Genomic DNA, 12,984 nt, shown 5'->3' on the forward strand with positions numbered 1-12,984 from the left:
GGGTCTCCATACGCCCCACCCTGGAGAGAGCCACCTAGTCCTGCTAAACCCAATGCAGAAATTCAGGCCTCTCCCATATCTACCCAGCGGCGAGAGAAATAAAACTCGGATCTTATGCCCTGAGCTAAAAAGAAACCACTGATCTGTCCAAAATATGGTCCCTGACCAAACCCCCGTTTGATTTAAAAGGATGATTTAATAAAGCTGAGTGTCCTGTTCCGATGTTCGGCCACTTAAGAGTAATACATCCAATATAATTTTTATTTATTTTTTATTTCTGCCTGCTCATGGCATCATCTAGATCGGTGCCAGGCTGCGCCAAACTTTGTACGGTTCAACCACCCTTGGAAGGGTGTGAGTGCGGATTCCCCCCCCCCCCCCCGCTGATCCAGGACAGGAGTTGAGGCAGCTATTCCTGGCCCATGCCCACAGAGCTCTGGAGATGGGATTCGTAATCCCTGGCCTCCATCCCCTCCCTGCAGCTTTCCCAGAGCGAGGGTCCTGCGAACCGATGGAAATCAGAACACACGAGAACAGCCGTTGTTGGGTTCTCGGGACACCCTTTGCCCCCACCCCCTTAATCTTCTCCTCCTCTTTTCTGAGACTTGAACCCGCCACCGATCTCTCCTTTAATGGCAAAAGAGGGTTGCAAGGGTTCACGCTGGCACCAGCGAAGGATCAGAGTCTTCTTTTCTGCCAGCTGGACCGCTGCCCACCTTGTTTGGATTTTTTGGATAAATCTGGGGGTCGGGCTCCTTTGACGGCCAGGTCTCTCCTTGGCACCTTTCGAGGGCTGACGATCCCTGGGCTCAGACCTGGGGCCTTAATCAATCTCCTTAATTAACTGTCAGCCGCTGAGCGGCCAAGAATTTGCTTAATGGCTTATTTGGCCTTGTTCTTCATTTATTCTCTTCTCTCTCTCCCCCTCCCTCGGTAAAGCAAACACTCTCGGCCAGGCTTCTTCTTGCTGGCCCTTTGGGGTGCTTTTTCCTTCGCCGGCTCTGTATTCGAGTCTTGGAGCACTGAAAAGATGCAAGGGAGGGGTCATCCGGGTCCAAGATGATTGACCCACGGCCACGATGCCCATCACGGAGGGCTTCCATTGAAGGAGGGAGAGGGTCTGTCTCCCTCTCCGACAGCTTGCAATTAGAGGCTGTGCGGTCTAGTGGTTACAGCCACAGTAACCACAAAAAGTTTCACTGGGAGAGGAAGGGGGGTGGACTAGATGACCTTCAGGTCAGGGTACCTTCTGTGGTTCGAAGAGAAGAAAAACGCAACTTGCCTTCTCTGAGTCTATAAACTAAAAAAAACCTCAATTTCAGGTGAGTGAAGGGTCTATGGATAAGACTTTTGCCAGAATGTAAATTGGCCTCCCAATTTTGGATCCCGGCGAGGTCTTCTCGGCGCTTCAGCGCTAGACTACTCTCTCTGGGGCATCCCCCGGAGCACACCTTTCTGCTGGTGTGAACGCACGTGGCCCGGCGTTTTCCAAGCCTGTGGTATGCATTGCCGGGCTCGGCTGACGGATCCCGAGTGTCAGGAAAGCCATTCGTCGGCAGAAAAAAAAGGGGACGGAGGGGGTGGGGGAGTTTTTTCCTGTGCCTTTCTGGGCCCTGAGGATCAGCCGCTGACCCAAAAGTAGAAAATTAAAATATGATGTACAAAGAAACAGGTTCCCCACCCACCCAGCTGCTCAAGAGAAGGAGAAAGCTGGAAAAAAGATGCTCTTTCGCAGTGGGTTCCCATCGTATTCATTCAGGAAGAAAGAACAGGAAAAAAAGAGGTGGGAAAAGGGGGTTCTGAGTTCAAATCCAGCCTGAACTATCTCTGGAGGGGGAAACATGGAAACTGAGGCTGTTCCTCCTTCGGGCCCTTCCTGAGAAAGCAGGATTCTCCGGAAGAGACAAAAAATACTGGAGAAGGTGGAAGCCGGCAGGAAAAGAGGAAGGCCGAACGTGAGATGGACTGGCTCCCTCAAGGAAACCACGACTTTTGAGCGGAGTAGTTGAGGACAGGGCATTTTGGAAATCACTCATTATATTTTTTAAAAACACTATATTGCACAGGAGGTGTGTGTATACAGCATCTACAGTATACCCAGAACCCCACCCCCCAACAAACCAATAATTCAAAAGCCAGATGTGATTCAACCGCCCTCCCCATTGTAGTTCATTGGGAGCGCCAGCAGTGAGGGGATGAGGGGTTCTGTAGTCCAGACTGTTTTCCAAATATGACTCGTTGAGGAGGAGATGGCCGTGGCAGGGCAGGGAGTACAATTTATGAGCTCATTATATTTGCCTGGAGGCTAATCAATATTTTTCCAGCGCTAGGTCCTTAGCAATTATTATTAATTTCATCCCGTTTGGAACGGCCGTTATCGCAATTGGTTCCCCTTCGGCACGAAGCGCTTCAACTCTGCGTGGGTTGCTGGAGACCAGAGTGAGGCCAGCCTGGGCAGACCCGCGATATTTTGCCGCCCGAGGCAGGCGCCGAAACGGTGCCTCCTCCCCACCCACCCCGTTTCACGCTGAGGATCTAAGACCAGTTTCCATTCCTATCCAAATTTTATACCATTTCCTACCAGTCCCAAGTGTCAAGGCGTCTTGTTTATATATAAATGTTTAAATATATATAATTTAAAATTTTAATGTAAAAAGCCCTTAAATAATTTAATTGAAAATACCCTTAAATAAATCAATTATTAATTATACACACACACGTATATATATATATACAAGATGCTTTCTGTCACCCCCCTTTCCTCACTGCTCGCTTGAAATTTAATTATAAATATTATATATATATAATTTAAATTTATAATATATATCATTTATATAATTTAAATATATACAGTATATATAAATTTATATATATATAAAAATAATAATTTAATAATTCAGTTAATAAATTATTAATTACACACGCGCACACACACATATATATATACGAGATGCTTCGCCTTTAAATTATATATATATAATTTAAAGGCAAAGCATCTCATACTGTATATATGTGTGTGTGTGTGTAATTAATAATTTATTAATTGAATTATTAAATTATTATTTATTTATTTTATTATTAATAATAATTTATTATGAAATCAATTATATACAAAATTTATTTTATATTATCCAATAAATCCCTCATTTCTTTATTGCAAACAAACACATACATAGATAAAGGGACTGATGTTAAGAACTTTCTCGCAGCCCTCAAAACAACTGGTAATATAAGGCTTCAGATAAAAAATTTTGGGGGCAGGCAAGAATGCATGATTTCCCGGGGTTGGTCTAGATGACCTCTCAGAGTACCCCACCAACTGCACCATTCAGTGAGACCTGATTCCTTGGCTTTGCCCTGAAATGAGCATACTGTATATATCCTGGATTTCTAAGGGCAACCCACGTGGCTGGCAGTTCCACGTTGATACCCACATGTCAGGTCAAAGCCTTTTAAGCTTTAATGTGCACAGTCGAGGGGAAAACCAGCAATGCAGAGGTTTTTAAACGGCGAAAGGACGGGATCCCTGCCTTTTCATTAATATTGTTTCTGCTGCCAAGGATTTTTGACTTACGGTGTTTTGCTGGTGGAGATTTTTCACTTCACTGCCTCGCTCACCTGCTGTGTTAGAAAAAGGCCCCATAAATTTTAAGCATCCACACACAGAGAGAAGCTGGTTTCCCTTCTTCGCAGGGCGGCTGGCCATGAAGCCCCATCTGCTCTGGGATCCTTTGGGCCTCCCTGGTCGATTTTCATTTCATCGCTTCCCGTTTAGGATTTTAACGTCTGGATGCAGCTTTTTCGTGTGTTTATTTCTCCGTGGTGTTCAAGCACTGGCATTTTATTAAATGGTATTTACGAGCCGGTAACGTTCCCGGAAGCTGCCTCAGCTTCTAGTTCTGGATGAAAGACAGCATATAAATCAAATAAATAAACTTTTAAGTATTAGTATTAGTATTAGTAGTAACAACAACAACAACAACAACAACAACAGCAACACAACAACAACCTTAGAACGGCAAAGCTGGAAGGGTCCCCTCAAGATCATCCAGTCCAGCCCATGGGGGATTCAAACTCCCAACCTCTGGCTCTGCAGCTAGAGACCCAAAACTACCAAGCTATGATGACAATTATTATTATTATTATTATTATTATTATTATTATTATTATTATTATTATTATTATTATTATTATTATTATTATTATTATTATTATTATTATTATTATTATTATTGTTGTTGTTGTTGTTGTTGTTGTTGTTGTTGTTGTTATTGTTATTGTTGTTATTGTTATTGTTATTGTTATTATTGTTATTATTACTATTACTATTACTATTACTATTACATCTATGTTTTCACTTTTCTGCCCAGAGCTCAGCGTGGCCGAGTCATGCCTCTTTTCCCCTGCCTCACAACAACCCTGTGAGGGAGGTCAGCCTGAGAATCTCTGGCCATCCGGTGGCCACTGGCAATGTTCCCCGCTGAGCGCCAATTTGAACTCAGATCTCCTGGGTCTCACTTTTCCGCCGTAACATGCTGGTTTTTTACGATGATGCTGAGATTACTTCACTTTATTGCAAGATTCGTGATTTTTTAAAAAAGACATCTCGTTGTGTTTTCTTTTTAAACTGCCCTTTCAAAATTTTTATCATGTTCCGGATAGAAACACAGAGGCTAAAACTTTCAAAAACTTCCAAAAGAGGAGGAAATGAACCATTTCTGTTTTAAAAAAGAGGGGGAGTTTTTCTCCTGTGCCGCCCCCCCCGCTGCCGCCGAACGATGTAAATTTTCTTTATATGAAATATAATTTTGAGCTCGAGATGCAGAGATGAGTTTGGGCGTTCAGCATATTTCATTTTATTTTTTATGTGTTTACGAGGTGGATTCATAGCTCTCCACGGCTGAAGCACCCTCAAATGACTCATACGATGAAAGACAGAAATCTATAATCCATATAGCAAAAAGGGAGAGTACATAAATAAATAACAACCACCCCCCCCGGTCTAACATAATAAGAGAGACACTCGTAATAAATTCTGAGTCTTTAAAGTGCCACATGGCGCTTTCACTTTAACTGAAGAAGGGTGAGTAAAATCTACAGCTATCTTAGAGGCTTTGGACTACACATTCCATCAGCCTTTGCCTGCATCACCAGCAAAAAGGGACATGTAGTTGGTTTCTGTAGTAGACGGGGATGACTGATTTTCCTCCAATGTGGTGTTGGAAAAGACCTTTATGCATACCATGGAGTAACATAAAGACCAAAAAAAAGTGGTGGGTAGGTTTCTGATCAATTTTAATTGAATTAAGCCTAAATTTCCCCTTCAGATTAGATGGAGACCATCATTTTGGGCTCCTCACAAGAGACAAGCTTCGTGAGAAAAGGCAATCATGTTGAGAAAAAGGAATGGCAGTCGGAAAAGAGGAAGGCTGGATGCGAGAGGGATCGGCTCCGTACGGAAACCACGATTTTGAGCTTGCGAGACGCGAGCCGGGCCATTAAAGGCTGGATCTTTTCGAGGCCATTCATTCGTAGGCTTGCTGTTGAGTCCAAAAAACCTCCTCGATAGCACATAAAAACACGGGGGTTCAATCGTGCAGAATTAAAGTCCAGATTGGGGGGAACAACAGACCAGAAATACCTTTCTCCCCTTTCTAGAATTATCCTTTTTCCTCGCCTGGTTTTTACATAATCCCACATCCGTGTGGCCGACACCTTGACTTGGGGCCCGGCCGCCCCTCCCCAGGGCCGAAGGCAACTTTGTGCATGCTCAGGGGCACTATTCTCCAGGCGTCTCAGACTCAGGAACAAGAGCCCTAGTGCCGTCTTTGGACATAGATTCTTGATCAGCATCTCGGGAGAGCTCTAAATTAAGCTCTCGCTCCCGGCCGGATCAATAATACGCTTGGGAAGAGAGAGAAAAATAAGGGCCATAACTGTTATTTTTGGACTCTGCTCTTTAACGGCTGTCCCGGGGATGAAAGCTTCTGTCTTTTATCTGCTTTCACCCTCTTTTTATTGAATCCAGGGTTTAAATAGATAAGAGCCCGTGAAATGTTTATTGATTCCTTGGGAAAGATGTGTGTTTGTGTGTGTGTGAAAATCACTGTCAACCTTCCCTCTCAAGAGAGGAAATTAAGTTTATGAAGTATTGGTTCTCTTTCGCACTGTGGTCTAATTCTGTTCTCCCTCGTCCCTCCCTTTCCGGCTGAGAAATGGCCTTCCAAAGCTTTACCGGTTGGATTTCAGGCGGGAGCCAGGAGGGGGAACCGTTGATTCCTTGCCTCAGGCAGCAAGTCTCGGAGCGGCAGACATCTTAGAACTGCAGAGCTGGAAAGGGACCCTAAAGGTCATCAAGTCCAGCCCTTGTTTAAGGAGACCTTGCCCACCCTGTTTCCCAAAGATACCGCATTGATGTACGCAGAGGATAACGACGATAATCTAGCGGCGTTATTATCCGGCTGCATAACAGTCCCGTCTTAACGAGTTTGTTTCTCATCCATCAGTTCACCTTCCTTCCTTCCTTCCTTTTTAATTTGGATCCTTGGGTGCTCTTGGTAAATAATTCCGGGGAAGAGGCAAAGCCTGTCCCCGACTCATAAATTAGAAATCATCTATATATGTTATTTAGAAACTGCCACGAATGTGTTTTGCCATTAAAGCACGACTGATTTAAGAGGTTTTTTTTGGGGGGGGGAGGGACACGGTTACTGATAAATGGAGGAATATTTTACAAGTACAAACTCGGCTTGTCTCGTCCATCTCGTTAGCCGGTCGTTGGAAACGAGAGATTATTTATCAGAGAGCAGGCCGTGGTCTAATTTCACTTCATTTGGGTTTTTATTGAACGGGACGTTTCATTCTGATCCCCCGGATGGGACCATCCTGGGTGGCGTGTGTGTGGCAAAGGTAATCAACTAATAATCAATTCTAATGTATAGCTACATAGAAAACTCTAACGAGGAGGAATGGTCCAATCTGATGGTCTCTAGAGCTTGTACCAAGACAGGGTCAGGAGAGGAGGGGTTTTTTTTTGCCAAATTTCCTTTTTTAAATTGAGATTTTCCTTCCGTACCTTTTGAGGCAGGGTTTGGGATCAAGTAGAACCAGTTTTTTTGGAAGCTGTATATGGGATCCACATAAAATAGAACAAAACCTTTCAGAGAAACATTGGAGACACTCAACAGTGTTAGGATGAATGGATCCAGAAAGTGTAAACCTTTTATTTTATTTTATTTTAATTTTTTGCCATTGGGTTCCTCGTTGATTTTCGGTTGTCAGTCTGGGATGCATGATTCTTGGTGATCTACCTCTCAGGGCTGTCGCAAAGAGAACTCCGGACGTCACTTTGAGAGGGGCCTAAACAGAAGGGGGGACTAAACCTAACAAATAAACCGATAATTAAAGTGGATCGCTTTGGAATCCGGGGAAGAAGGAAGGCATTTTCTGGTGTGAAGCTATGGAACGTTCACAAACATTTCCATTCCGTTTAATGAAGTTTCATGTCTGAATATGGATGTATTTTCCCCCTCTGAATGGGGGTTGCTGCTATGGTGACATACAGGGGCAGCTGATAAATATTGCAGATCCACGCTCCTGGGATAGCCGTGGCCCAGGGTGCTCGGTGGAGAGAGAACCACTTGACAGCTTGGCTAGGATGTGCCATCTCATGTGTATTCCCTCTCCGGGAGGGTCACTTTGCACGAGCTGAGAAGCGTTCCGGGGTGGGGGGGACAAGCGAGCAGTGCGGAAAGGGGGGGTGACAGAAAGCCACAGAAGGAGGGTGACGAGAAGCAGGGAAACGGGGAAGCCGGGAGAAGCCATGAAGGAGACGAAGCCGAAGGAGAAACGAGGTTGGAGATGGAGATAATGGGGGGTGGGGAGATGAAGAAGGAGAAAGAAGGAGGCCAAGCTTCCTCTAAAACCCCAACAGGTTTTCTTTTTAAAAACCCAGGAGAATTATGAAAAGCACAAATAACATCAGGAGGAAAATGCAGCATGTGGCATGGTTTGTTCTGTTCGTCAAACATGGATTTTGGACCTCCGAGGTCGGCTTCGCTTCCTCGTTCGCCAAAGCCACCGCGGGCAGACCGAAAGGAGGCCGGAGAGGTACCCCCGGGTTGGTAATCCTGCCTCAGTCCTATCCATAAGGCTCTTGTGACATTCCTGGCTGCTCCGCATTCAGGGCCGTGCGCCTAATCCCATCCTCACACACACCCCGGGGCAGGTAAACAAACCTGCATCTTCTTGCCAAGGATTCAGGGCGGCGTGTGGCGCATGCGAAATCAGACAGCGTCGGGATGTGGGATGGAGTTGGGCCCGGCGTCTGCCGCAAGGGTGTGGTTGCAGAGCATGGGGATGATGGGACAAAGAGGCCGAGTGGTGGGGTGTTTCTGGACTTTTCTTGGGTTTTCCGGACTCCTCGAGATCCTACATGGCAAGTTCCCCCCCCCCATCTTCAGGGCTGAGAAAACTGGCCAGAGCCAAGCCATTCTGACCAAAATGCCACGTGCAAAGTGTCCTGACCCAACGGCATACAGCCGGCTGTGAAGATTGTATGTTTCTTTTTCTAGTGCACACACGTACACTGAGAAGATGAGGACTGTTGGCAGAAACGGACCCCCCCAAAAAACTGAAGCATCCACCTGTCTGAAGGGTTGTAAATCACGAAATCTTAGGCCGGAACCAATTTGCACCCTGAGGCCTTTCCAGTTTCTTGCTGAAACGACCAAACACAGCTACTCCTTCGACCAAGGGCAGAGGGTTGACGCGGGTGTACAGAAATCCGAAATAAACAACGGCAAACAAACACCCCACACGATGGGGGAGGGATTCCCTCTTTGCAAAGCAGATGATGTAATGCCAAGCACCTGAATCTAAGGATGGAGTCCCCATACGACCCCTATTCCTTCCTTCTCAGAGATCAATATTATATTCCCTCTTGAATTCGAACTCAGAACGTGATGCTCTTCAGCCGAACCTCACTGCAGGGACGACCCCGTCCAGATTTTCTGGAAATCCTCTTCTCAACCAATCTTCACTCTTCCTTCCTTTAAAAAAAATCATAATAATAACGGGAGAAGCCCAGGGTTGAAATTTTGAATTCTGGTCACACGCGCGCTGAGGCATGACTGGGAGAAAAGCAGCAGAGGGTGATCATCACAGGAGGATTTGCTCTGGTTACTAAGAAGGAATCAGTCTGGGTTTCAGCCTCTGCTTCTCCTTCGCATCTGTCTTTACTCTCTGAAAAAGAAATAGATCTGTAAGTCCCCGATTTTCTTTTCTTTCTTTTTTCACCCCGTTTGCCGGCGGATTCCTGCTGGAACAAGAGCGATGGCTGGAATTCGTAATGAAGCCTGGCTCGGAGGGAGAAGCAGCGCCGGATTAAAAGAGTCACCTTTTGCCGCATTAAAACACACACACAATCACGGCTCAGTTTGGGCTCCCTGGCCGTGATTGTGCATACAATCTCCCCAGCGGTACATGCGTGGGTGGGGTTGAGCGGGGTGGTGAAATGAGTGGCGCATGGACACCTCTCCTCGCCCGCGCGGGGCTGCGCTGGCCAGGCTCAACTGGTTGAAGGCTCAGCGCATGCCGGTCCCGGACGTGGGGGCTTTTCCAAAGGAAAGCAGGGAAGGAGAACGGAAAGATGATGGCTTGTGTTTTTTTCCTCTTTTTCTTCTTCTTTGGAGTCCCCTCTCTGCTGAGGAATGAAAACAACCCACATGTTTAAGAGGAACTGCGACATATTCATGGAACCTTCTTCCAGGGCTGCTGGCGAGGCTTTGGGTCCGGGTCTCGAGTTCGAGTCTTTGGGACCAAGTTTTGAGTCTGAAGTCCCTATGAAAAACAAGTCTCCCCGCCTCTTCCCAGAAAACCAACAAACCCAGAGTCGAATAAGAGTCAAATCACCAGGGTTCGAGTTCCTATCCTGGCCTTCTTCACAGCTCAAAGGTCACAGGTTTGACCCCTGGCGCCTCCATCAAAAATCGAACGGGTGACAGGCAGGCGGCTTCCTCCCCCGCAAGCCCTGTGGACCACAAGCCCCTCTCGGCTCTGACCACCTACCAAGGATGGGGCTTGTGAGCCAGGCCTCAAAAGCCAGTCTGATGCACTTGGGGGATCAAGTTTCTAGTCCATGCTGTGCCTCAAAACTCATGTGGGGCCTCCCTTTCCCTCCCTCTCTTTCCTGCAGTCTCTCTGCCTTTCCCAGCCTGGTCTACCTTGCGACAAGGTTGTACGTCTGGGGGTGACGGGAGGTGGCCACCTTACACTGATGGGAGGATGAGTTGGCCCCCTATTTGGATCTGATCCAGGTGAGGGGCAGCCAGGTTCTGAAAACCCTGGGCCTTTGGGGGTCCGAGGAGGCGGCATACCCACCCACTGGCAGATAAAGATGACCCGCTGAGCCAGAGAAAGAGGTCAGGCCCCTTTTCCGGTGCTTAAGGACAAGCTCAGCTAGATGACCCCCCCACAAACAGAGCGAGGGAAACTAACGGCTCCTTGGGAGGAAAGTTCTCCCCAAGGATTGGGGGTGTGTGTCTCCTTGAAAGAAACCAGAAGGATCTAAGGGATCGGTTGCGGGGAGACCAGTGGGAGAAATCTGGCAGCTAAGCCAGGCTACCAGCTCAGCTCCGTTCCGGGTGGCAAGGGTTCCATTGATTTAAATATAGAAATGTTATTAAAATTCGCCGGTGACTCTCAGGCGCTCTCCATGAAGAATCTTCACAATTTGCCGGCTGGCGTTCGGGCAAGGGCCTGGCCCCTCGTTTTAATTAATATCCAACCAAGCAAATGGGGGACGAAGTTGGAGCAGCCGGAGCCACTGACGTGGCTCGAGAAATCGACGCGGCCTTTTGCCGTTCAAGGGGATGCGCACAAACATTTCGCCAGAGCCTGCGGTCCCTGTTTCTTTGAGGGACAAAGCAGGGGTCCATCTGGCCGAGATGGAAGCCCCAGGTTAAAGCCACCTCAGGTGGATAAGAAGCCTCAGACGGCACGGAACAGGGGGCACCTGAGAAGGACGGGCAACGGAGGCAACAAACTGGGGCACAAACCGATTTATACCTCCCTTATACCTCCGGGCTTCTGGCGGCATCTGTAATATTTTGCTTGTTGGCGAAATGGGGAGAGGGGGAGGAAATTCCCCTGCCTGGCCCGTGAAGGACTTTGGTGACAGTGAAGGGGAACATGCGGTGAAAACACAATTACTGCCTGAAGTGAATTGATCTCAAAATAAAATTGGGTTTTTCTGCCGGGTGACTGGAGAGGAATAGAGACGTCAGCCAGCGGTGGGCTATTAAAAGGGGGCCACGGTGGTTTTAATGGACCCTCGGCACATGGGTGGGTCCCTGAAAACTTCCTGGGGCCAGATTTTTAGGGGTCTCATAGAACCCCTTCGGCATGGCTCACCCCCCATTCTTCAGCACACGAATGTAGATGATACCTGGATGTGGAGGCTCGGCGAGATGGTCCTAGCCAGAAGCTGGGAGATCTAGTTTTGCGGGGGGGGGGATTCCTCAGTTTTTGGCTAAAACTTTACCCCAGACTCATTTTGGGGGGGCAGGGAAGATAGGGTCCAGCTGCTGGGAAGGTGCTGGGGAAGTTCGGATTAAAATCTGGAGCTCATTCCCAGCCACCACTCTGAATACAAAACTGATGTCACCTGCCTCCTTATTCCATTAATTTGTCCAGTCTGGGCTCGGTGACGACGAGTAGTTTTATTTTCCATGACGGGGCACCATGATGTAATCAGCACCTACAGATCGAGCTATATATTTCTTTCAAAAGATAAACGACGCCTACATTTCTCTCCATCTTTCGCACTTGAAAGCACTGTTTATATATGTGTTTTTTTAACGGACGGCTATGCCCCCGTTGCTTTTAAACGGGTTTTTAAGAATGGCTTTGATGGACTGTTTTAAATGGAACCCTTGTTTAATTCTTTTGCAAATAAATGGATTGTTTTCGGCTTTTAAACGAGGTCTTTTTAAGGACGTAAACCTCTTTGGGTCCTTGTGTGTTTGTGTGTGTGTAGACAGAGAAAATAAGAATTAGGGCACTCTTCCTATGCTCTTGTCACCTCTCGTCACCTTTTCATATGACCTTCACAAACTGGAATGGAGCATATTTTCCCATACAAATTTTCCCAGGTCTGGTTTGCTGTACTACTTCTCTGGATGCTAAGGCTGAAGTCAATATAACTACAGTACATAATTTAACCGGCTTGGATTAAAGCCACTTTTAAACTTGACCGTGCTGGCTGGGGGATTTTGGATATCGGAGTACTCCACCCTCCATGTCTTCTGGCCCCAAACTCTTGATTCCAACCCCCCTGCCCACTCCCAAAAACCCTGTTACCTTGATCTGTTTTGAACCAAGATCTGAAGGCTCGAAATGACAGGCTCAGCTTGCGCTCCGCATCCATGAGCGCTCAGAGGTAGAGTTCTCCTGCACAGGGAGGTTCTGTTTCCCGCTCCGGCCAGCAGCGGTTGCGCGACCCTGTCGGGGAAGGCGTTTTGCAAGGCACCTCAGGCGCAGAATCACAGCAGGCTCTATTCTGAAGGTAGCCACATGCAAGTGGGCGGAGGGCTCCTCGGCCTTTAACAGCTGGTTGGAAAAAGGAAGGTCAGCAGCTTCAGCTTGTTAGCTCAGTTACAACGTAGAGGAGTTTCCTCCCGTTCTCTGTCTAGATGATCATCCTCACGCCTTCCCGGCTCCTCGCTTCCTCCGCACTCTGCTGCTGCTCAGAGACCCTCTTGCTCTCTCCTTGGCCGGCTTGGCATCTTGTGTTTCTTTTCTTTTTGCACTCTGCACATGCTTAGAGACCTCGCCGTCTTGGCGCCAGAGACCGCCAGGCGGCTTTCCCCCTTCCCGGCGCCGGGTGCCGTTTGGAGAGGCGACTTTGGCGCACGCACCGGCCCCCTCCCTGTCCCGATCTCTCTCCCTCTTTCCTCCCCCCTTCCCCCCCTCCCCGCCCCTTCT

The 12,984-nt window shown here is 47.5% G+C and overlaps 1 long non-coding RNA gene across 1 annotated transcript; it reads right to left on the bottom strand.

Moving 5' to 3' along the window:
* Positions 1–3,116: 3,116 nt before the first annotated feature.
* Positions 3,117–12,491, bottom strand: LOC140701685 (uncharacterized). Its single transcript, XR_012080603.2, has 2 exons — positions 12,361–12,491; positions 3,117–3,899 (listed from the first exon to the last, which is right to left on the bottom strand). It is a non-coding gene; the product is annotated as an uncharacterized LOC140701685 (long non-coding RNA).
* Between the last annotated feature and the right edge of the window lie 493 nt (positions 12,492–12,984).

The sequence above is a fragment of the Pogona vitticeps genome, chromosome 7, assembly GCF_051106095.1.
Source record: "Pogona vitticeps strain Pit_001003342236 chromosome 7, PviZW2.1, whole genome shotgun sequence".
Taxonomy (NCBI): Eukaryota; Metazoa; Chordata; class Lepidosauria; order Squamata; family Agamidae; genus Pogona; species Pogona vitticeps.